A 25,743-nucleotide genomic window follows, 5' to 3' on the forward strand; every position below is an offset into this window, starting at 1 on the left:
TTTAAATGTATGTGTAATGTATAATATTTATATTATATATACATACATTTTTAATTATATTTATTAATAAAATAATATAAATAATAAATATATATATATTTAATATATAAAATATAATAATATATTATATATTATATTATATATATTTTATGACTATAAAATATATATTTTTATATATATATATATAAATTTTAATTATATATATATTATATTTGTGGTGGGTGTGTGGGGTTGTGTGTTGTGTGTGTGTGTGTGTGTGTGTATTAACTAATATTTTATAATATAAATATATTATATATTATATATAATATTAAATATTATATATATATTTATAAAAATTTATATATTATATTAAAAAAAAATATATAAATTTATTATATATATATAATTTTAAATATAATATATATATATATTATATATATATATATAAAATATATAGAGGAGAGAGAAGAAGAGAGAGAGAGAGAGAGAGGAGGCAATTTCATATCCTATGGGTCCTATATATATGTTGTATGTATAGTAAATTTTATTTATATTATATACATTTTATATATAAATATATAATATAAAATTTTAATATATATTAATAAAATTATATATATATAATTTTATATATATATATATATATATGAAATATATTTTATATAATATAGATAAGATATAGTATAATATATAAAAATTTTATATATTATATATATATATATTAAAAAATTATATTATATTTTTTTATTTTATATATTTGTGTTGTGGTGTCCCCGGGATAAAATAGAGAGAATGATTACTAAAAAAAAAAAAAAAAAAAAAAAAAAAAAAAAAAAAAAAAAAAAAAAAAAAAAAAAAACAGCAACAACAACAAAACAACAACAACCAACAACCAACAAAACAAAACAACCCGACACTCCCCATGGAAAGGAACTGGGGCCCCTACCACTACCCACCCCAAGAGCATCACAACATGAAACTATTAAGTACATGCTGTGACCACGGGGGCTCAGCATAACCTACCTTTAAAAAAGGAGATATATTTATATTAAAAATTATAATATATATTTTAATATATATATATTTTTATATATATATATTAATATTATATATATATATATATTATTATATAATTATATATATATAAAATATATATATATATTTAATTAATTATAATAATATAATATATAACTAACATATACTATATACAAACTCCCAATATATACTTCTGCATACAAATACCCATTATATATATAAGAGACCCATAAGATATGAAATTTATATCCAAACCAAAAGCGGGGTAACAGGAAATTAAATAAGATACGCAAGCTTGTAACCAGAGAAATCCAAACAAAGGTGACCGTATGAATGCATTTTAATTGTAATGAAATGTCAAAGTTTGGTGAAGGGACATCTAGTTTTTTTTTGTGATTTTTGAAGGACCCCAAAAACAAATCCTTGCACCATCACTTTAACATTGATGGCATGGAACCCTATTGAAACCCCTTTCCGAGTAAGTGGGGGCAAAACTGGGTATATTTTATGTTGACTTGACTTCCAGTGATGTTGCTATCCTGTCGAGTTGGCCCAAAGTTTTGTTTCTAAATGCATTTAAGTGAGGCAGAGGCTTTGTTTTAGGGGTGTCTTGGTCCAAGAAATAAGGGGCGGGGGGAGAGTTTTCTGGGGAAACCTGCTTGCTTGACATATGCCTCGTGAGGACACAAACTCATGAGAGCTTTGTAGATCTTAGTAAATGTTGGCCCTTTGGGGTATTCAGCCCAAGAAGCCCACTTTCGCTTTTGGCCGGATCACAGTTTTCTATCACTAGAAGTATTGGAAGCCTGCCTTTAGAGAAGGCCCAAAGTCCATTTTCGGGTCCTTGATTTTGGGTTTGCTGATGGCAGCAAAACAGGGTTTTTATTTTTTCCTTTTGGGATCAATTTTTGATTATCATACAATAAGTATTTAAACTTAGCCTATAAATCATTGGCAGACTTTTGAGAAGATATCCCGTCATCGGGTTGTGTTGTCCCTCCGAGACCCCGATATCCAAGGGCAAGGTTTATACTTTCATTTAACTTCCGTTAAAAAAAAAACATTTTTCATGAAGTCATCCTGGGCACTGGTCAGGGGTAATAACAATGACTTTTTTTTGGGATTTTTATCATACACCCTAAAACCATCTTCAGAAATGTTTTGGGACCTGAAAGATTTACCCCTTTTAGGGTTTTTTGGCCCCAAAAAATCATAAAAAAGACAAACATCATGAAGTATACATGGGTGCAGAAATTCCCTCATGACAATCATGACCCACAATTGGATCGGGGACATTTTGGAGGGGAAATCTCGCACATTTATCCAAAACTGAAGCTTTTTTGGAAAAAAAAAATGCTCTATGGTCGAGAAGAAGGAAGGAAAGCAGTTGCTGCATTTCTGAGGGAGTGTTGCTGGTTGTTATGATTAGGGAAAACCAAAAAACTTATCATGGTGAAAATAAAAGCTCAAATAACCCTGATAACAAAATGAAAAAAAGCAGTTTATTAAAGCCTGAAAAAAAAAAACTTCTAACTTTGTAAAATTTTGTTTTTTTAACCTATAATAGGAGCTATTCCCAAAATTTTTCCTCTTGCAGATGTCTTTTTAAATAGAGGATATTTTTCCCCAGCGAACAGGTATTAATTCATTTTTGAGACGGATAATAAATTCATGTATTCCCACATTTCACTCTTGTCCTTGCATTTGCAGGTTAGGAGAGAGGCAACCCCCTTCAGGGGAGTGAGCGTGCACCAGGTATCCATAACAGAGGAACAGAGCCACGGGCCTTCTAATTCACGGGGGCCCATTATACGAGTCCTATCACTTACCCCAGGGACTACAGAGAGTCTGAAACGGTGATTGTGAGTTGTGTTGCTTATAACCCTCTAATTTTCCCTGTTTTTCTTGTTTTCTTCTTCTTTTTCTTTTTTTTTTTTTTTTTTCTTTTTCTTTTTTTTTATATTTCCCTGTTTTTTTTTTCTTTTCTTTTTTTTCTTTTTCCTCTTCCCCCTTTTTTTTTCTTTCTTCTTTTTTCCCTTTTCTTCTGCCCATCGCAAAAATTCTCTGTATTATCATATTTTTTTCTTTATTTTTCCTTGATTTTTTTCTTTATCTTGCCTTCCTTCTTGTTTAGTTTTGTTGTGATGAAATTTTAGTCATGTCTATGGCGTGATTTTTAATTCTTTTTAATGTTCAAATTTTTGAAAAAAAAATCATTTACAGCAGTTTTTATTCTTAAAAACATTTTTGGGGGAAAAATGCAAATCATGTTTAAAATATTCTTGGTAGGGTTTTTCACATGACTTGGAATCGATTTTTTAGAGCTTGTTATAAAAAGTTTTATTTTGAATTTATGTTGATTTTTAAAGATATAAGAAGAGTCAAATTGTTAGCAATTTTACAATGGTTCTGTGCAAGGGAGAAATTTTGTTTCCCGATAAAATTTTAAGAGTTAAAACTTAGAATTTTCTGAAATGCTGATAACAAAACCATAACAAAATAATAAGTTAACAAAATATTTTTTTTAGGTCTTTTTTGTTGAACATTTTTTAACATGTTTCTGGTAAGAAAACACATTGTAGGACAAAAAAAAGTTTCAGTATTCTAGAGCAGAGTTAATGATTTTCCCGCATTTTGTCAGCTTTTATGAGTCCCCCATCCAAAATTTTTCTCCACGACCCGTTTATGTGTTGTCCCCGTTTTTTTGCAAACCTTTTTACCTTCCTTTTACCCTTTGTCACTTTATCTGTCCTTTTAGTTTCCCCTGTCAGCCAGTTCATATATCCTAATGTACCCTTTTTCAGTTCTCTTTTTTAATTTTTACCCCCATAAGCCATTTCGCCTCCTGTCCCATTTCCCCCCTTGTGCCAGCTAGTACCCCAGTTTACCTTTTTTCGCTATTCCTCTGCCCTGTTCCGTTTACCTTGTAAAACCAATTCTCTTATCCAATTTACCCCCCGCACTCTGTCCGCCCTGTCCAATTTTCCCTTATGTGAATGGAAAAAAGCAAAAGCAGTAAATTTATATCATCCTGCAACACCCCCCCTCCCCCCTCCTGACTGAATTCCCTCGGGTTGGTAAAGCTTTTCTAGTCTATACTTACAAGTGAAACCCAGCTACTGTTATGTTAAAAGCAGTTATGTAAAGGGACGTAATCCCGGGTAAAATAAATATGTATTTTAGGGCTAACAATTTGCATTAATTTGTGTGTTGCAGGGACACCCATCAAGCAGTAGCGAAACCCCAACAGTATCCTTACGGGTTTAATTTAAACGAATCTCTGGGTGATGTGGAGTGTCCTATATATAAAAAAAAAAAAACAAGGGTACAGGGAAAAGTCAGATTCAGTCTTTTAAAATAAAAATTTGTCTGAGGGATAAAAAGTTTCAACCACGAGATGTACAAGAGACGGGAAATTTTTCATTGGACAACAGATTGGACACTCGCTTCGAGACATATCATCCATCTTTGTATTTTTCAGAGGATTTTACATATTCCTCAGAGTAAATCTGAAAATTTCCCTTTAAAAAACTTTGTGGTTATAGAAAAACCCCTTGTAAGATTTCCCCGTCTATTCTTTTCCTCTTTTGATATTTCCCCCCCCCCTCTCTTCCCCTTTTTACCTTTTCCCGCCTCTTTTTCCTTTTTTATTATAATTTGATTTTCCCCCCTTTGTCTTCCTTTTAATCCCCCTTACAGTTCTCCCAGTTCATATATGATATTCCATTTATTTTACAAACAATCTCTCGTTTATACTAGCAGGAGGGCATGGAAATGGGGCGACCCAAAAAATCGAAGCGAAAAGGATGGGAATGCTCGAAAGGGGAGACGATGGGGGGGTTTTTCTCCACCCCTGTCTTAGCCGAGGACAGGGACAAGTTTCTGATTTTTACCACAGGATCGAAAACTTTTCGCCCATAGATAGGTGTTGCATAGGGTCCCCCAAATAATGCCCGACATAAAGAGATTTTTTTTTTTAAAGTTTTAAATACAAGGATGACTTTGGTTATGATTTTTCTCCTAAGAAAAACCTGAAAGGGTGATTTGTAATCCAAAGATAAAAGAGTGTGCTGTCTTTCTGATCTTGTTCATAGAATGAAGGAAAGAGAAAATTAAAATATTTTTTTGTTTTTTTTTCTTCCTCAGGTTTCAAAAGGAAAAAAATTTTCAATACCACCATTTTAGACATTGGGCCGGGGTGCGGGGAAAAAATCAAGCCGGGAATGGAGAGAGAACTCAGAAATTTAGGGCTTTCCCAAAAACCCAAATGGTAATATTATATATATATATATTATAAAAATAATAATATATATATATATAATTATATATATATATAAAATATAATTTAATTATATATATTTATATATCTAATATCTAATAATCTATAATATCTTAAAAATTTTATAAAATATTATATATCTATTCTATATTATATCTATATCTAATATCTATATTAATTTATATCTATATATCTTATATCTATACTATATCATTTTTAATCTATTCTATATCTATCTATCATCTATCTTCTATCTATATATATATATATAATATATAATATATAAAATATATAAAATATTATATATAATAATATTATAACATATACACACACCACACACACACATAAAATTAAAATATATATATATTTATATAAAATTATATAATAATATATAATTTTTTATATATATATATATAATTTTTAAAGGGTTGTATATGTATATGAAATTATATATTATATTTTTATATATATATTTTTATATATATATATAATATAAAAATAATTAATATAAAAATTATATACATATACACACACCCCAAACCACAATAAATATATTATATATATTATATATATATAGATATATAATAATATATATATATATATATATATATATATATATATATATATAAAATGTGTTATATGTATATTAAAATTTATAAAATATATATATATATAATATTTTATTATATATTTATATATATATATATATATATAATAAAAAAAACATACATGTGTGTGGGGTGTGTGTGTTGTGTGTGGTGTTTTGGGGTGTGTTTTTGTGTATATATATATATTTTTATATATATTTTAATATATATAATAAAATTTGTTTATAATATATTATAAATATTATAATATTATAATTATATTATATATATATATATATATAAAATATATATATATAATTATATATATATATAATGTATATGTATATATGTATGTATGTATGTAGAAAAGGTGTGTATGAGAATGAATATATTCACAATACAAGAGATATATTTGACTGGTTTCGATGATATCAGAAATGCATGTATTTCTGACAAAGATTAATAAAAAACCCGCTCAGATCATCTTTGTTTTGTAAAGTATTTTTTTCCTTCACCCCTTTTCACTTTTGTAAAACATGAAAAAGGGTTCTTTTATGTAGGTTTTGTATGTGTATGTGTATGTGTATGTGTATGTGTATGTGTATGTTAGGGGGTATGTGTATGTGTGTATATATAAATATATATATAATATAAATATATATATATATATATATAATATAAATATTATAATATATATATATATAAAATACTATTTTACAATATTACTATAAATATATAATATAATAAACAAATATATAATATATATATATATAATATATATATATATATATAATATATTATATAATATATATAAATATTATATATTATATATATATATATATTTATAATATATATATATGTAAAATTTTTTTTTTTCTCTCTCTCTTTTTTTTTTTTTCTTTTTTTTTTCTTTTCTTTTCTTTTCTTTTTTTTTTCTTTTTTTTTTCTTTTTTTTTCTTCTTTTTCTTCTTCTTCTTTTCCTCTTCTTTTTCTTTTTTCTCTCTTTTCTTTTTTTTTTTATGATTTTTTCTACCTTTAAACCCTTTTTTTAATATGTATCCCCTGGAAATTTTTTTTCCTTTAATTTCTCTTAAATTTTTTACTTATCTTTCTTTTTTTTCCCCATTTTTTTATTTTTTTTATTTTTTATTTATTTAATTAATATATATTATATATTTTTTTTTTTTTTTTTTTTCTCATGATATTTACATATTTTTTTTTCATTCCAATGAACTTCCCTCCAGGCTAGACTTGAATCTGTGGAGAAAAATTTGCACCTTGATCACCTGAAGACTTAAAAGGGGCACCCTTTGGGCATGGCCTCTCCCCAGCCCAGGTGATTTGCCCTGCTCCGAGGCTGGCATTTATTGAGCAGTTTATGCGCTGGCCTGGTGGTTTTGAAGATAAAGATTTATTGTTTAAGTTTTCCTAGTTTTATAATAGCCTTCATGTGAGTTTTATGATCTTTTTTTAATAGCTTTCATGTGAGTTTTATTATCTTTTTTTAATAGCTTTCATGTGAGTATATTATGTTATGTGTCAGATATAAATTCAATTAATTTGGTGGGGGGTCATTTTTCTTTAAAGGTGGTTGGGTTTCACGTTTGCCTGATTTAATCTCTTAGTGTTCAGCTGATCAGCACCCAATTATCCCCTTAGCAAGTGGCTATATAATTAGAGGGAAAGTGAAAGAGAGAAAAATTCAGATATTGAGGAAAGGGGTTTTTAAATTTTTTTCTTTTTTCTTCAGTTATATGTCTCTGGAAGTACCAGTAATTCTTTAGTTCAGATGTTTAGATGATAATATTGATATCCTAACCCACTGACAGCAGGGAGTCTGGATCAACAGCTGGAGACTTACATTCATTTTGTTTTCCTTTCCGGTTTTTTATTCTGCTTGCAATACATTCATCCTCATTTGAGGAAATTTCCTACATTATATGAATAGAATATATTAAATAAGATTGATAATACATTGCAGGAAAAAAGTATGATTTATTCCAACCCTACGTTTTTTTGGGGGGTCATACTTCCCAGTATTATTTTTGACATAACAATCCTATTGATTAGTGCAGAGACAGAATGAAATGCTTTGACCTCCAGTAATCATAAAAGTGACTATCTGGTCAATTGAAAAATTATAGTAATAAATTTTTTTTACAAATCAGAACTTCTACATAATTAATATGAGTTTTACAGCTAAGATTATGAACTCTTGCTCACACAAGCTCTTCCAAGTGATAAGGTCTGTTCACATAATACCGTCAGAATTCACAGCATAGAAGCTGCACCCTCATAGTGCAAACATGTTACCAGGGGTTTATTGGGGATAAAAAGCTAATGTAACTGCACCTTTTCTAATGGACTTAGGATGTACGGTATTAATGATGCTGCCAGGTCAAGTCCTAATTCATGTTATGTTTTGGAATTAGTAGTCCAGTCTGTAACTTTCGGATTGTAAGTCTTTTATGTTCATGTATTTTGGGATTTGTTGCTTTTGAACTGCACAATTTATAAGAGGGAAAAACATTTTTTGGCATTTTTTTAAAGGGAAAATCTATCTGTTACATTTAAACGGGGGAAAGGGTTTTGTTGGGGGAAAACGTTTTAAAAGGGCGTAAGGGTCAGTGTCAAAGTATATTAGGTTTAGAGCTAACACACTTTCTTACACCTTTGCTTAGAATTCCATGGGAAACAGTTTTTAAAATTTGCTAGTTTTCTTTTATATAGTATCATTCAACTGTCTGGGAATCTTGATGCAAGTAAAATATATTACAGAACACGAAGATGAAATAAAAGGTGTTGCATGTAATCTTTGTGGACTTGTCCTAGCTTTGAAACCCTGTGATGTTTCCCCAAATATTAGTATACATGATTTTTGATAAGGAACATTTATTGGGGTGAAGATTAGCCTTAAACTGCATTTAGTTTTCATAGTTTTCATGGTAGGGAAGATATAGCCTTGCATGCACTTTCTTTCGAAATTGTTTTAACACTTTTATTATTAGATGATAATTTCTGAAGATACTTACACATGATAGCTAGGTGGACATTGCCTGTAAGCTAGATAAATAATGTGATTGAAAACTTTTGCCTTGGTAAAGGAAAGTAGGATTTATTTATTGTTTTTTTCTTTCTTTCTGCTGGAAATAAAATTGTTTTTTTTTGGTAAAAACCCTTTAAAAATTTTTAAAATCATTGCTGCTGGGATCTCACGTACATATATGGCATGTCCATTGTGATTGATCCATAAGTTAGTCAATTACTAGTCCTAACTATCCTCTAATATTTACCCTTATCTTTGATTCTGTAGATTTTTTTTGCTCTAAGTATTGTTGACAACATTATGATAATAATGTTAATGATAAGAATAACAATATCAATATTAATATTGATAGAAAAAATTAAATCTGAAAATTAATGGAAAGAGGAAATCAGATGAGGTCACATGATTTTTTTTTGTCTCTTGGGGCTAGCACTCCAGGAGCCACCTGTAAGATAATTCACAAAACAAGTCTACCATGGACATTACGCGTTCACAGTGACAATAGGTCAACTTCCATTAAGAGACTTGTTTATGGGTGAACATGATGAAAACTTAGTATGATGATAAATAAGCTTTATCCTGCCAATGTCATTTCATTTTGGATAAAGCTTTATATATATATATATAATATATATAATATTATTATATATATAAAGCTTTATCCAAAATAAATGACTTTGGCAGGATAAATTTATTATCTCATCTAGTTTCTCATGTTCACCCAAAAAACAAGTCTTTTAAATGGAATTGACATTGCACGTGAACGCGAAAGTCCAGGGTAACTTTTTTTTGTAAATTTATTTACAGGGGCTCCTGGAGTGCTCAGCCACCACAGAGACAACAAAAACGTCTATGTGACCTCATCTGATTTCCTCTTTCCATTAATTTTCAGATTTAATTTTTCTATCAATATTAATATTGATATTGTTATTTTTATCATTAAACATTATTATATAATTTGTCAAAAATACTTAAAAAAAAAAAATCTACAGAACAAAGAAAAGGGTAAAATTAGGGGAAAGGTTAGGACTAGTAATTGACTAACTTATGGATCAATCACAATGGACATGCCATATATGTACGTGAGATCCCAGCAGCAATGAGTTAACAGTAATTTTCACAGGGTTTACCAAAAAATAAAACAACTTTATTTCCCGCAGAAAGAAAAAAAAAAAAAAAATAAATCCACTTCCTTTACCAAGGGAAAAGTTTTTCAACCTTTTTTATCAGCTTACAGGCAAAGTCAAACCCAGCTATATGGTAAAATATCTTCAGAAATTATCATCTAATAATAAAAGTGTTAAAACAATTTCGAAAGAAAGTGCATGCAAGGCTATATCTTCCCTACCATGAAAACTATGAAAACTAAATGCAGTTTAAGGCTAATCTTTAGCCTCATAAAGGTCTCCCTTTTAAAAAAAAAATCAAGATACTGAAAATTTTCCGCTAAAACATACACAGGCTTTTCATAAGCTAGGACAAGTCCACAAAGATTACATGCAACACCTTTTATTTCATCTTCGTGTTCTGTAATATATTTTACTTGCATCAAGATTCCCAGACAGTTGAATGATACTATATAAAAGAAAACTAGCAAATTTTAAAAACTGTTTCCCATGGAATTCTAAGCAAAGGTGTAAGAAAGTGTGTTAGCTCTGAACCTAATATACTTTGACACTGACCCTTATCAGCCTTTCAAAACGTTCCCCCAACAAACCTTTCCCAGTTAAATGATAACAGATAGATTTCACTATAAAGAAATGCCAAAAACTGTTTTCCATCTTATAAATGTGTGCAGTTCAAATGCACACATCAAAATACATGAACATAAAAGACTTACAATCCGAAAGTTACAGACTGGACTACTAATTCCAAAACATAACATGAATTAGGACTTGACCTGGCAGCATCATTATACCTAATTAAGCCCATTAGAAAAGGGCAGTTACTTAGTTTTTTATCCCCAAAACCCCCCCGGAACATGTTTGCCTATGGGGGTGCAGCTTCTATCGGGAAATTCTAGGGTATTATGTGAACAGACCTTATCATTTGGAAGGCTTTTTGAGCAAGGTTCATAATCTTAGTGTAAAATCAGGATTTAATATGTAGAAGTTCTGTACTTGTACCCAAAAAATTTTTTACATAAATTTGTCAAATTAGACCAGAGTATGTACACTATGGTTATGATATCACTGGAGGTCAAAGCATTTCATTCTGTCTCTGCACTAATCAATAGGATTTTTATGTCAAAAATAAAACTGGGAAGTATGACCCCCCAAAAAAAAGTAGGGGTTGGAATAAAACATATTTTTTTTTGCAATGTATTTTTCTCTTATTTAATATATTCTATTAATAAGAGGAAAATTCCTCAAAAGAGGATGAAAGTATTTCAAGCAGAATAAAAAACCGGAAGGAAAACAAAATGAAGTAAGTCTCCAGTGTTGATCCGACTCCCTGCTGTAGGGGTTAGGTTCAAAAATTATCATCTAAACATCTGAACTAAAAAATTATGGGATTTCCCGGAAAAACTGAAAAAAAAGAAAAAATTTTAAAAACCCTTAGACCTCAAAATCTGAATTTTTCTCATCTTTCACTCTTCCCTTAATCTAATTAGCTCAGCTTGCATAAGGGATAATTTGGGGTGTGATCACTGAATTTTACAAGAGATTAAATCGGGAAACTGAAACCCCAAACCCTTTAAAGAAAAATGCCCCCCACACCAATTACTTGAATTCCATTCATGACACATAAAAATCAAAAGTAGCCAATGAAAGTATTAAAAAAATAATAAAAATCACTGAAAACTTTAAAAAAGATATAAAACCACAGAAAGGCTATTAAAAATAGGAAAACTTAAACAATAAAACTTTACTTTTAAAAACCCCCAGGCCAGCGCAAAACTGTCAATAAATGCCACCCGGGGAGCAGGGCAACTCACTTGGGTCTGGCGAGAGGCCATGCCAATGATGTGCCCATCAAGTCATCAGGTGATCAAGGTGTCAAATTTTGTCTGCCACAGATTCATAGTCTAGCCTGGAGAGGAATGTTCATTGTAATGAAAAAGAATATATGTAACATATCAATGATGAAAAAACAAACAAACAAACAAATATATACATATATATATAATAATAAATAAATAAATAAATAAAGAAAATAAATAAATGGGAGAAAAAGAGAAAGTATAAGTAAAAGATTATAAGAGAATTAACTGGAAAAGAAAATTGCCAGGGAGATGACATATAAAAAGGTTAATGGTAGAAAAAATCATAAAAAAAGAAAAAAGAAAAGAGAAAAAAAAAGAAGAAAAGAAGAGGAAGAAGAAAAAGAAGAAGAAGAAAAAAAAAAGAAAAAAAAAAAAAAAAGAAAAGAAAAGAAAAAAAAAAAGAAAAGAAAGAAAAAAAAAAAGGAGAGAGAAAAAAAAAAAAATATACTAATAATATATATATATATAAAATATATATATATATATATATATATATAATATAATATATATTATATATTATATATATATATATATATAATATAATATAAATATTTTATGTATATAATTTTTAAAAATTATATGATATAATGTTATATTTATATTAAAATATATATATATATATATATTATAAATTAATAATTTTATAATATATATAATATATATAATATATATATATAATATACACACTACACATCCATAAATACACATACCATACCCCTACACATCACTACAAAACATAAAAATACATATACATGAACCTTTTTCATTTTTACAAATTAGAAAAGGGGGAATGATAATGAATATCTTCACAAACAAGAGTGTATCTGAGCGGTTTGTTATATTTTTGTCAGAAATAAGCTTTTTCTGATATCATCGAAACCAGTCCAAATTATCTCTTGTATTGTGAATAATTATTCTCATACACCCTTTTCTAAATACATAATACATATATAAATAATATATATAATATATATATTATAATAATATATATATATATAATTTAATATATATATATTATATATTATATATATATATATATATATATATATATTAATATATATATATTAAAATATAATATATATATTAATAAAATATAAAACACACACACACACACACACACACACACACACAAAAACACACACACACAAACCCAAAGTATGTATATTTATAATATATATATAATAGATATAATATATATATAATATATATATATTATATATTATAATATAATATATATACATATACATATACACACATTTATATATATAAAATATTATTTTATATTAATATTATAAATATATTATTATATATATAATATTATATAAAATTATTTATATATATATAGTGTGTGTGTTGTGTGTATATGTATATTATAATATATAAATATAATATATTATATATATATATATTAATATAATATTATATATATATTATAATACATAACATTACACACTTATATATTATTATATATATATATAATAATTTTTTTATATATAAAATATATATATATTAATAATTATATATATAATAATTTTGTGTTGTGTGTGTGTGTGTATATGATATTTATATATATATAATAATATAATATATTAAAAAATATAATATATTTTTATTTAATTATATATAGATAGATGATGATAGATAGAAGTTGTATAGAAAAGATATAGTAAGATATAATATATAGAATATAGATAAGATAATAATATGATATATAGTATAGATATATATATAGATATTGAAAATTTATATAGATATAATAATAGAATTATATTGATATATTAATAGATATATATAGATATATTTATTATATATATTTTTATATATATATAAAATTATTATATATATATTATATATAATATATATATATTATATATTATAATATTTTACCAGTTTGGTTTTTTGGAAAACCCCAAAATTTCTGAGTTCTCTCTCCAGTTCCCTGCTTGTACCCTTTCCCCCAGCCCGGCCCCAATGTCAAAAAAGGGTGGGTATTGAAAAAACTTTTTTACCCTTGAAACCTGGGGAAAAAAGAAAAAAAAAAAAAAAATAAGTGTAAATTCTCTTTCTCTCATTCTATGAACACAGAACGAAAACAGACACATCTTTTTTATTTTTGGTTTACAAATCATCCTTCAGGTTTTTTGGGAGCAAAATCATCAACCAAGTCATCCTTGTATTTAAAAAATAAAAAAAAATCTCTTTATGTCTGGCATTTTTTGGGGACCCTAAGGCAACCCCTATCTATGGGGCGAATAATTTTCGATCCGTGGTAAAAATCAGAAACTTTTCCCTGTCCTGGGTAAAGAATGGGGGGAAGAACCCCCCATCGTCTGCCCATTCGAGTTCCACCTCTTCGTTTTCGATTTTTTTGGGTCGCTCCCTTCCATGTCCTCCGCATATTTAAAACAGAGAGATTTTTTGTGAAAAAAAATAATATCATATATAAAACGGGGGGGAAACTTAAAGGGGGATTAAGAAGGAAGAGCAAAGGGGGGAAAAATAAAAATTTATAATAAAAAAAGGAGAAAAAAAAGGCGGGAAAAGGGTAAAAAAGGGGAAGAGGGGGAAAAGAGGAATATCAAAGGTGAAAGACTAATGGGAATTTCACAAGGTTTTTCTTTAACCACAAATTTCAATTTAAGGATTAGATTTACATTGAGGAATATGTGAAAATCCTCTGAAAAATATGCAAAGATGGATGATTGTCCGAAGCGAGTGTCCAATTGTTGTCCAAAGAAAAAATTCCCGTCTCTTGACACTCTCAGTGGGTTTTAAACATTCTTTTGCACTCATGACAACTTTTTAAACAGATACACATGACTTTGCCCCTGTTCCCTTTTTTTTTTTTTTTCATAATAGGACACTCACATCACCTAAGATTCTGTTTAATTAGAGGCTTAAGGAAATGTTTGGGTTTCTGCTACGCCCTTCTATTGGTGCCCTGCAACACACGAATTAATGCGAATTTTAGCCCCTAAATACATAATTTACCCGTGCATTAGTCCCTTTTCAGTAAATGCTTTTAACATAACATAAACTGGCGCACAGTTGTAAGTATAGACTAGAAAAACATTTTTCCAAAATGAGGGAAAACATCAGGGGGAGGGGGGGAGTGTTTGCGGGATGATAGTAAAAATTTCTGCTTTGCTTTTTTCCATATCACATAAGGGAGTAAATTTGGGGCAGGCGGACAGAGTGACGGGGGGGGTAAATTGGGATAAGAGTGGTGACAAGGTAAACTGGAACGGGACAGGGGAAGTAGCTGAAAAGGTAAACTGGGGTACGTGAGCTGCACAAGGGGTGTGGGACAGGAGAGAGAACGGCTTTGGGGGAAAAAATTAAATAGATAACGGATAAAGGGTTTACATTGGGAAATTAAAAACCTGGCTGACAGGGAAACTGAGAAAGGACAGAAAAGGGGACAAAAGGGAAAAAAACAGGAAAGGGGTGAAAAGGTTACAAAAAAAAAACTGGGACGGGACCATAACGGGCGATGAGAAATTTGGATGGGTGGATCATAAATGAAAAAAAGCGGAAACATTAGACTACTGACTATAGAATACTGAAACGTATTTTTGTCCTACAATGTGTTTTTTATCCAAGAAAAAAAAATGTTCAAAAAAAAAGCATCCTAAAAAAATATATATGTTAATTAGTTTCTTTGCTGATGGTCTTTTTATCACATTTCAGAAAAATTTCAAGACTTTAAATCTTAATAACATTTTATCGGAAAAGAAATTTTCCCTTGCACGAAACCCTTGTAAATTTCATAAAAATTTGACTCTTCTTTATCTTTAAATACAACATGAAATTCAACATAAATATTTTGTAACAAGCTCAAAAAAATACTATTCCAAAGTCATGGAAAACCCTCCCAAAGAATTTTATACAACAGATTTTGCTTTTTTCCTCCCCAAAATTTTTTTAAGAATAAAACTGCTGTAAGTGATTTTTGAAAAATTAGAACTTAAAAAAAAATTAAAAATCAGCGCCATAGACATGACTAAAATTTAAACATCACAACCCAAATTAAAACAAGAAGGAGGGAAAGAAAAAGAAGAAAATCAAGAGAAGATAAAAAAGAAAATATGAAAATCAGAGGAATTTATGAGATGAGGCAAAAAAAAGGAAAGAAGAAGAAGGGAAAAAAAAGGGGGAAAGAGGAAGAAGAAAAGAAGAAAAAAAGAAAAAACAGGAGAACATTAAAAAAAAAAAAAAGAAAAAAAAAAAAAACAGAAAAAGAAAAGAAAACAAAAAAAAAAAAGGGGAAGAACTTAGGGGGTTTAATAAGCAACCACACTCAAAATCACCTTTTCAGACTCTCTGTATCCCGGGTGTAAGGAGGGGACTCGTATGGGATGGTCCTGTGAATTAAAAGGGCCTGGGGCTCTGTTCTTTTTATGGATCCCGGGTGCACGCTCAGCCCCCGGTGAAAGGGGGGTTGCCTCTCTCCAAAACCCTGAAAATCAAGGACAAGAGTGAAATAGGGTGGGAATACTAATTTATTAGTCCGTCTAAAAAAATGAATCAAATACGTGTCTGCAGGGGAAATAATTCTCTATTTAAAAGACATCTGCAAGAGGGAAAAAATTTGGGGGTAGCTCCTATTATGGGGAAAAAAAAAAAGTTACAAAATTTTGAGATTTTTTTTTTAGGCTTTAATAAACGCATTTTTTTATTTTTTTATCATGGTTATTGAGCATTTTTGTTCACCATGATAAGTTTTGAGTTCCCCAATATACAAACCCGCAACAGCTCCTCAGAAAGCAGCAACTGCTTCCCTTTACTCTTTTCTCGACCATAGAGCATTTTTTTTTCCAAAAAAAATTTCTTCGTTTTGGGTAAAAGTGCGAAGATTTCCCCCCAAAAAGTCCAGGTCCAATTTGTGGGGCCATGCATTTCATAAAGGGAAATTACTGACCCCTGTATATTCACGAGTGTTGTCTTATTATGATTTTTTGGGACAAAAAACCCTAAAGGGGAAATTTTTAGGTCCCAGAATCTTTCTAATAGGGGTTGTAGGATGTGTTTGAGAAGAAACCCAAAAAAAAATATCTGGGGTTATTACCCCATCCCAAAAGGCCCAGGTGATTCATGAGAAATTTTTTTTGAACAGGAAGTTAAATGAAATGTAAAAACCCTTGCCCTCGGGATGAGTCGGTTTGTCCTGGGGGAGACAAAAAAACCTATGAGCGGGACTATTTCTCAAAAGTCGCCAGATAGTTTTATAGCTAAGTTGAAAATATTGATTGTATGAGAAATAAAAGAATTGACCCCCAAAGGAAAGAATAAACCCCTTTTTTGCTCCATACAGCAAAAACCAAAAAATAAGGCCCTGAAGAGGGACTATTTGGTCTTTCTAAAAGTGCGGGCATCTCAAATCTTCTAGTGATGAATCTGTTCCCGGAAATGCGAATGTGGATTTTTGGGTCTGAATCCCCAAAGGGTCTGAAATATTACTAAATTACAAAGCTTTCATGAGTTTGATGTCCCCGCAGGATAGTCAAGCAAGCGGGTTTTCCCAGAAAACTCTCCCAGCCCTCCCTTACTTGTCTTGGACCAAGACACCTTAAACAAGAGCCCTGCCTCACTAAAAAATGCATTAAATAACACTTTGTCTCAGACTCAGACGGATGCAAAATCCCCGGAAGTAGATCAGACTTAAAATTACCCCGTTTGCCCCCCACTTTCTTGGATGAGGGGTTTAATACGGTATCCATCCATGCAAAGTTAAAGGGATGGGGCAAGGATTTGTATTTGGGTCACTTCTAAATTCACAAAAAAAAGCTGATTTTACCTTCACCAAACTTCAGAGCATTTCTAACAGTTTTAACATGCTATTTTTAACGGTCACCTTTTTAGGATTTCTCTGATTTCAAGCTTGCAGTATCTTATTAATTTTTCCCGTTTTCCCACTTGGGGTTTTGGTATACAATTTTATACTTTGGGTCTCTTTAATATATATATGGTTTGTAGGGATGAGTTATTGTGTTGTTTGTAAATGTATATGTATTGTAAAATAATATATATATAATATATTTATAATTTTATATATATATATATAATTTTATATAATATATATGTATATATATATTATATATATATATATATATATATAATATTTTATATATATATATAAAATATATATAGATATATATATATTTTAAAATTATATATATAATTTTTCTTTTACGGTAGGCATTTGAGCCGCCCTGGTCCCGCATGATCTTAATAGTTTTCATGTTGTGATGCTCTTGGGGTGAGTAGTGGGAGGGTCCAGTTCCTTTTCCCGGGGAGTGCGGTTGTTGTTGTTGTTGTTGTTTGTTGTTGTTGTTTTTTGTTGTTTTTGTTGCTGTTGTTTTTTTTTTTTTTTTTTTTTTTTTTTTTTTTTTTTTTTTTTTTTTTTTTTTTTTTTTGGGAATCATTGTGTCTTTTTTTATCCGGGCACACACAAAAACCACTAAATATATATATAAAATATATATAATATATATATATATATATATAATAATATATATATATATTTTAATTATACTATATCTATATCTATATAATATATATATATTTTCATATTATATATATATATATAAAATTTATATATAATTTTATAATTATTAATTTTATATTATATATATAATAAAATAATAAAATATGTTAGTATATATAATAAAAATATATCCAATAATACATACATAATATAGGCCCCATGGGATATGAAATTCCCTCTCTCCTCTTCTCTTTTCTCTCTCTCCTCTCCCTAAATATATATATATATATATTAATATATTATATATATATATATATTTAATATATATATATAAAAATTTATATTTTTATATATATAAGATTATAAATTTATATAAAATATATATTATATATTATATATTATATATAATTATATATTTAATATATAAAATTATATATGTTAATCACAACACCACACACACACACACAAAACCCACAACACACACACCAACAAAATTATAATATATTATAATTATATTTATTAATATATATATTATATATACACATTTTACATATACACCACAATACTATATTAATTAAAATTTTTATATATATATATATTATATATTTTTATATTTTATATATATATTAATAAAAAAATAATATAATAACATATAACATTACACACACAACAATATATATATATATATATATAAATTATATATTTTATATATTTAATTTATATTATTTATATTATTTAATTAATAATAAAATTAATAGTATAGTATATATAATAAAAATATATTACAATACACTACATACATATTTATATATCTTATATAGAAACCAAACCCAAGGAATATTTTTATTCTTAAAATCCCCTTTTTTTCTGGTGTGTTTTTTTCTCTCATGGGGAAACTAAATTTCCTTGAGAGTCTTGAGTACAGTTGAAAACAGACATTTTAAATTACCTTGAATTTTTGCTACGAAAAGCATCTCAGAAACAAATAAAAAAACCCGACAATTAACAGTTGCTGGAATACTGACACTCTACTGTAATTTTTTTTGTGAATCTTTTGGGTTTAAAAAGAGACGTCTCCAAAGCGCTTAGCCAGACAGGGAAAACAATTATCAATATAAACCCGACCACCTTATTACCCCCCTCCTTTAATTTTTTTAGGAAAAAAGTTGTTCATTTTCTAAACATATTACATGTTCTGTTATTTTCATTATCACGATTTATGATTTTTAAATGTCTATTAAGAATACTAAAAGGGAAAGATGATATAAAAAAAGGGAAAAACCCAAAAAAAGGGTAATAAGTATAACTAGTAAGGGGGCCTTGTGGACCCTTAAAACACCAAAATTAAAAAAAAAATCATAGTATTTGGCTCACAAATATCCCCTTCTGTTAAATAGATTAAAATACGATGAAACATACCTCTGCACTCTCTGGGGCTTTTTTTTCCTTCTCTAGGAGCTTCGAAAGATCTTTGGGTATCGGGTATGGGCAATTTGCCCAAAAATTTGGTGCGAAGCTTAGGCATTTCTATTTAGAACTTTGTACACGACTGATGATGGCTTGTGTTCCGAACTATTCTTTGTTTAGCTTTTTTAACCAAAAACCCCTTGAAACCGGGAATAAAAGCAAGATCAATATTCATGGGCCCAAAAATAAACTGTTTCAAAATTGTTACAAAAGGGCAAATAAAAAATTACAAAATGAAAATCAAACCCATACTACAGAAACAAAAAAAAATGACAATCTTTTCTGTCAGCTTCTGAAACAAACCCGTTACACGTAATAGTATAAAAGCATTCAAAATATGTATATAAAAACGGTTCAAAATAAAAATTCATATACAGATGAGTAAGTAAACTTCTACTTGTTTCTTCTGTAACCAAATGAGCAGCCAAAGCAACTCCCCGGAAGGGGGTATTGGCTTTTACCAAGTACCGAAAAAAGTCATATGGCTTTTAAGTCCCTACCTCAGGAAGTCTCCGAAAATTTAAAAATGGGAATAGCAGTAAGGTTACCATTACCCTGGAAATGGCAGAAAGGGTTGGGGGGGAACAAAAAAAATATGAGAAAGAAATTGGGGTTAAAATTCAGTTCATGCATACACACTGGCCCTTGCATGCATGAGTCTCTCTCACACACACACACACACACACACACACACACACACACACAACAGAATTATCGGTTTTGTTTGTTAATCAGGTAAAAAATTTTTCCCGGGTTTCCCTGGGCTTTCATGAGACAAGTGCACAGACAACAGAATATTGGTTCTTGGGGGATTCATCATCATCATCAAGGGGCTAACGCGACGGGGGCGCAGGGCCGATCACCCTTCGCTTCACCCACGAGGATCCCTCGGGCGAGTCCCCAGGCAGGCACACGGCCCATCTTAGTTCCCACGAAGTCTCGTCGAGCGCCCAACCATGATCTCCTAGGACGCCACAGGTTCCTCCCCCGGGGTTGTCTCGCAGGAGAAAAACCTGGTGGGAGGGTCTCCATAGGGAGGCGAGCTAGGGGCCATATAGCCTGATTTGGCGATCCCGGATATGAAGTAACAGGTCCCATCCCCGTTCACGGTGTAACCGCGTTGGACATTTGGTCCTCCCAACTGTCCCCCATGATCCCAAAGGGGACTTGTTAAAAAAGGCCCCAAGGCGAGACTCCAAAGGGCACTGGATGGTCCAGGTTTCGTTCCATAAGAAAAAACGGGAAGTATAAAGGGGCTTGAAGCACGCAGCTTGGCCCTTTCTGCATAGGTACCGTTTCCCCCAAACGCCTTTTGCGATTCGGTCCTGTTGCCAGACCAATCCTTAGCTTCCTGGTCTGACAACCCAGAGATATGGATACGCTACCAAGGTATGAAAAAACTTTCTGTATTTAAGTCTCCCGAAAGATGGATGACTGAAGGGGTTCCCCTAAAAGGCCCCCCCAAAAGGCCTGAATCTTGGTTTTGGGTCCGGGAGACCTCGGGCCAGGGGTTTCGCCTCATTCCCAAAATGCTAAAGAGCCGCCACAAGTGAAAAGGGACTCAGAAGGATGGCCATCGTCGGGAAAATAAAGGGGTCCGAGACCTTAATATTGCCTAGTTTTACCCCGTACTGATTTTTGCTAGTGCTCTGCCCTTATCCTCCATACAAGTTTTGAAAAGTGTGGGGAAAGGGCACACCCTTGCCTCACCCCTAATTAACGGGGAAAATTTCGCATCCCCCACCAACTTACAGCATTTTCATACCAGTATAGAGGCTTGCTATAGGCCAAAAAATCTTCGGAATTTCCCCCTGACCTCAGGATCTCCCTAGCGATCCCGATGCACGAGTAAAAGCCTTTTGAGGTCGATGTAGGCTGAAAAGCAACCCGACCAAACTCACGACGGCGTTCCACAATTACTCAAGGCTAGTCCCGGCTTTTGTGGATTTCCCAGGAGTAAATCCGACTGCTCCTTTTTCTGGTGCCTCGGAGGTGGTTGGGATCCGTTTCAAAGAATGTGAGCGAGAACTTGCCGGTTGCTGAGCATGAAATGCCAGGTAGTTGTACAGTCCCATCGATCCCTTTCCCCTTCCAGAGAGGGAGGACCACGCCCCTCAGCGGGTCAGGGGGAATGGTACCGACTCCCAAAATGGCGTCGGACTGTATGCGGGCCCCCCGAGCCATGGGTTTCCCCCCCACCCTTTAGATTCAGCGGGATACACATACCCTGCAGTTTTTCCCACTCTTCAGTTTGGAAATCGCCACCTAACCCTGTTAGGGTAGGGGGTTTCCTCGCTGATGGGTGGGCCCGGCACAGGCACTGGGGGACATCGCTTGCACCCAAGCAACTGTTGGAGGTCCACCGGTACAACTTTTCAAAATACTCACCCCAAAGTTCACAAACCCCCAAACATGATCAGATGATCCGTCCACCCCTGATCGGACCAGTCATCTGTGGGGGGGGGGGCTTAGGGTTCATTTTTCTGGGGGTTTTGGTAGGCAGGGCGAAGGTCATTTACCAAGAAAGGCCTCGACCCCCCTCAGCAATTCCTGATTGTTTTCCTTGCCCTTTCAGCAGTGTCCCACCCTACGCACCATGGAACGACCAAGACTAGATTCCCATTCAGCCCAGCCTTGCGACACGTTCAGTGGCCTTAATGTCTCCAGGGAGATGGTATTTTGCCTTGTCTTGGGGACGCCAAGGACTCCAGAGCGTTCAGTGTTAGCGCTTGAAGGACTCCCACAGAGCAACGGATCCGTCATTTGGTTTCTGAGAACGGTAAGACGCCGTGGCGAACCCCGGGGACACTCCTCCTCCCCTTTGTTGTCCAAAATAAAAAACCCCTTTGGGTGGCCCCTGGGGGGACGGGGGTTTTTTAAGTGGACCCGCAGGGTAGCCCCAAGAGCCTATGGTCGGGCCACAGAAAATTAGCACTCCCGGGAAAACCCCCCAGTTTTAGGGTCCCCCCATCGCGGCGACAAGAATGTGGTCCTCTCCTTTGGGCCCCTGTACCCCCCATCGTGTACCCCAAATCCCAAAGCGAGTTGGAGCGCTGGGACCCGGAGCCAGAGATCCTCATTTTTGGGGCCTAGAAAATCCCGGAAAGGAGGTATTCTCGCTGCTGGGATCGGCTCCCGAGCCATGGGGCCCGACAGACATTTTTAGCCCGCTCGGCCCCAGCCGGGTACCGCATTGAAGTCGCCCCGAAACAATGCGAATGTCCCCGGGGAATCGTCTGCCACAGTGCGAGTTTGGCGTAGAACGCCTCTTTTACATCGGGTTTTTTGAAGGTAGGAGGTATCAGCAATAAAGAATGAAGCCCAAAAACAGCTTCAGTCCAATGCCATGAAAACGCTCACAACCCGGGTCCCCCCTCGACTACCCAGGCTGTAGTTGACGAGATGGCTTGCACACCCTGGGGTGGTGACCACGCTGCGGCAACCAGTAGAGGTGTAACACCCACACTGATCGTGCCCCTACCAGGTCTTCTCACCCCTGAGAGGGCAGCCCCCTCAACTCCCAGTCGCTTCAATTCCCGCGAACAGAGGGAAACCCCTCATCCCGCCCCAAGGCGGATTTCCAAGCGCCTACCCGGGGAAACACGCCTGAGGTTAAACCTGGGGGGGTCATCCCGGGGCACGCCCCTCGCCGCCCCCCCCAAACAGCCCCAGTAAAAAGGGGGCGGCAGGCTGGGGACCCCCTATCCACCGTGGGGTTTAGGGGTTTTCCCCCCCAAACTTCATGGTGGGTTGGGGCATGCCGGGGGGGGCGGGACGAGTAAAACCCCGTTCCAAACCTGCACCCCGACATTGCCCTCCCAGCGGACCCACAGCCCGCCTTATTTCGGGTGGGAGGGACAAACCCCTCCCCCCCGCATTTCCCTTTAAAAAGCGTTTCCAAGGGTCTTTGGGGGGGGGAGGGACTGGCAAAGGCCCCCCTCCCCCGAGCCGCCCCTTTCCCCCGGGTGGCTAGGGGGGGAGGAGTTGGTACGAAGCCAGAGGTGTCCACACGCGGGGGGCCATAACTCCGTACCTCTGGGGCCCCTCTGCTCCGGGGTCCCCCCCAGTTAGCCTGGGACCGCAAGGTCCCGTTACCCAGGGTGGCCACGGGAGGCACTGTTGAAGTTTAAAGAGGAGGGCTGGACCTGGCAGGGGAGACTTATGCGGAACGCTCCCTTTTTCGCACTGGGCTAGCAGGGTGGAAGCGCAACGAGAAAGGGATCAAGCACTTTAAAACTATCTAGGCTACCACACCCTCGCTTACATCACCATGCAGTGAACACCACCCATGGGGTTAAGTTTGGGGGAAAACATTTTCCTAGGGTTTCCCGGGGATTTTCCCCCCTTTTTTCTTTTATATTAGGAAGTAGTGACAAAACCTTTCTGCTTATGATACAAAAATATCAATTTCCCTAAAATTCTATGAGAATACATTCTCCCTTATCAAAAGTTTTAAGTATTTATCCAGTTAAAAAACAGTTATAAATACCAAAATTTTGGCAAAAGCAAAAATATATAAAAAAAAATCTTTTCCACTCACAAAAAAAATATAATCAAAAAGCATTATCACCTTTAATCTAAATTTTCTTTTTCACCTACAAATTTTGTGGGGAAAAAAAAAAAAAAAAAAAAAAAAAAAAAAAAAAAAAAAAAAAAAAAAAAAATTTTTATATAAATATATATATATATATATATATATATATATATATATATTAAAAATTTTATATATATAATATATATAAATATATAAACATCATACAAAATAAATACACACACACACACACACAACCCCACACACACACACACACATATATTATTAATTTTTTATATATATATATATAAATATATATTATATATATATATATTTTATTATATATTATGTATTGATAACAATACATCAAATTTTTACCCTCGACAACCCTACATCCACATAATAATTATCATAACTACATTTCTATTACTGATTTATCTTCCCACTAAAAATTCTCCAATTCAACATTTCCTTTTCTAAAAAAGGAAAAGCAATCACTTTCCCCCAACCACACAACCGAGACAATATCATCAGCATTGAAAATCCTACTATGAATAAAATCTTAACAAACTCCAAAGAAGAAACGAAGAAAAGAAGAAGAAAAAGAAGAAGAAGAAGAAGAAAAGAAGAAGAAGAGAAGAGAGAAGAAATCACACACACACACACCACCAAATTATATATATATATTAATAATAATATATATATAATATTATATATATAAATATATTATATATATAATATATATATATATAATATATATATACAAAAACACCACCTGCTCTCCCAACTTTTTAAAAAAAACACACACACTTTTTTTTTTTTTTCTGTCAAAGTTTTTGCCACTTATCACCCAATCAAACATAAAAGCATTTGCATCTGCGAATCGAAAGCCTCCCTTACTCTCTATGTTGAAGACCGCGATTTCCCCCCACTGCGCTGAACTTCCAAGTGGACCCCTGAACCAAGAGCAAATTCTGTCTATTTAACTGAGAGAACGGTATACTTCACGAGTGGAGCTTCATGTCCCTATGATTTTACCCTCCCCTGGGAAATGCTCCCCCCCACCGAAAAGATGGTGAAAGTGTTACTGATCAAATTTCCCCAAAGCCTTGGGAAAAAAGTTTTTTCCGGGTTTTTTCAATTTCTTCTTCTTTCATGGGAGCGGCAACATAATGGATTTCATTTCACTGAGGGCCCAAATTTTAATAAATTATCTTTTAACTTTTGACTAATATAAGGGAAGAAAAAAGAGAGAGAGAGAGAAGGGAGAGGGGGGAGGGGGGGGGAGGGGGGGGGGAGGGGAGGGAGGGGGGGGGGGGGGAGGGAGAGGGAGGGGGGAGGGG

At 32.8% G+C, this 25,743-nt stretch overlaps 1 protein-coding gene and 1 long non-coding RNA gene across 2 annotated transcripts in view; both read right to left on the minus strand.

Annotated features, from left to right (window-relative positions):
• LOC119578668 overlaps nt 1-1,543 on the minus strand; it is a 12,384-nt gene extending 10,841 nt beyond the window's left edge. The window contains exon 1 of the long non-coding RNA XR_005229203.1: nt 1,533-1,543. This is a non-coding gene — a long non-coding RNA (uncharacterized LOC119578668). The remainder of the gene's footprint in view (nt 1-1,532) is intronic.
• Nucleotides 1-25,743, minus strand: part of LOC119578666 (E3 ubiquitin-protein ligase PPP1R11-like) — a 62,218-nt gene that overhangs the window by 30,557 nt on the left and 5,918 nt on the right. The window lies entirely within an intron of this gene.

The sequence above is a fragment of the Penaeus monodon genome, chromosome 11 (genome assembly GCF_015228065.2).
Source record: "Penaeus monodon isolate SGIC_2016 chromosome 11, NSTDA_Pmon_1, whole genome shotgun sequence".
Taxonomy (NCBI): Eukaryota; Metazoa; Arthropoda; class Malacostraca; order Decapoda; family Penaeidae; genus Penaeus; species Penaeus monodon.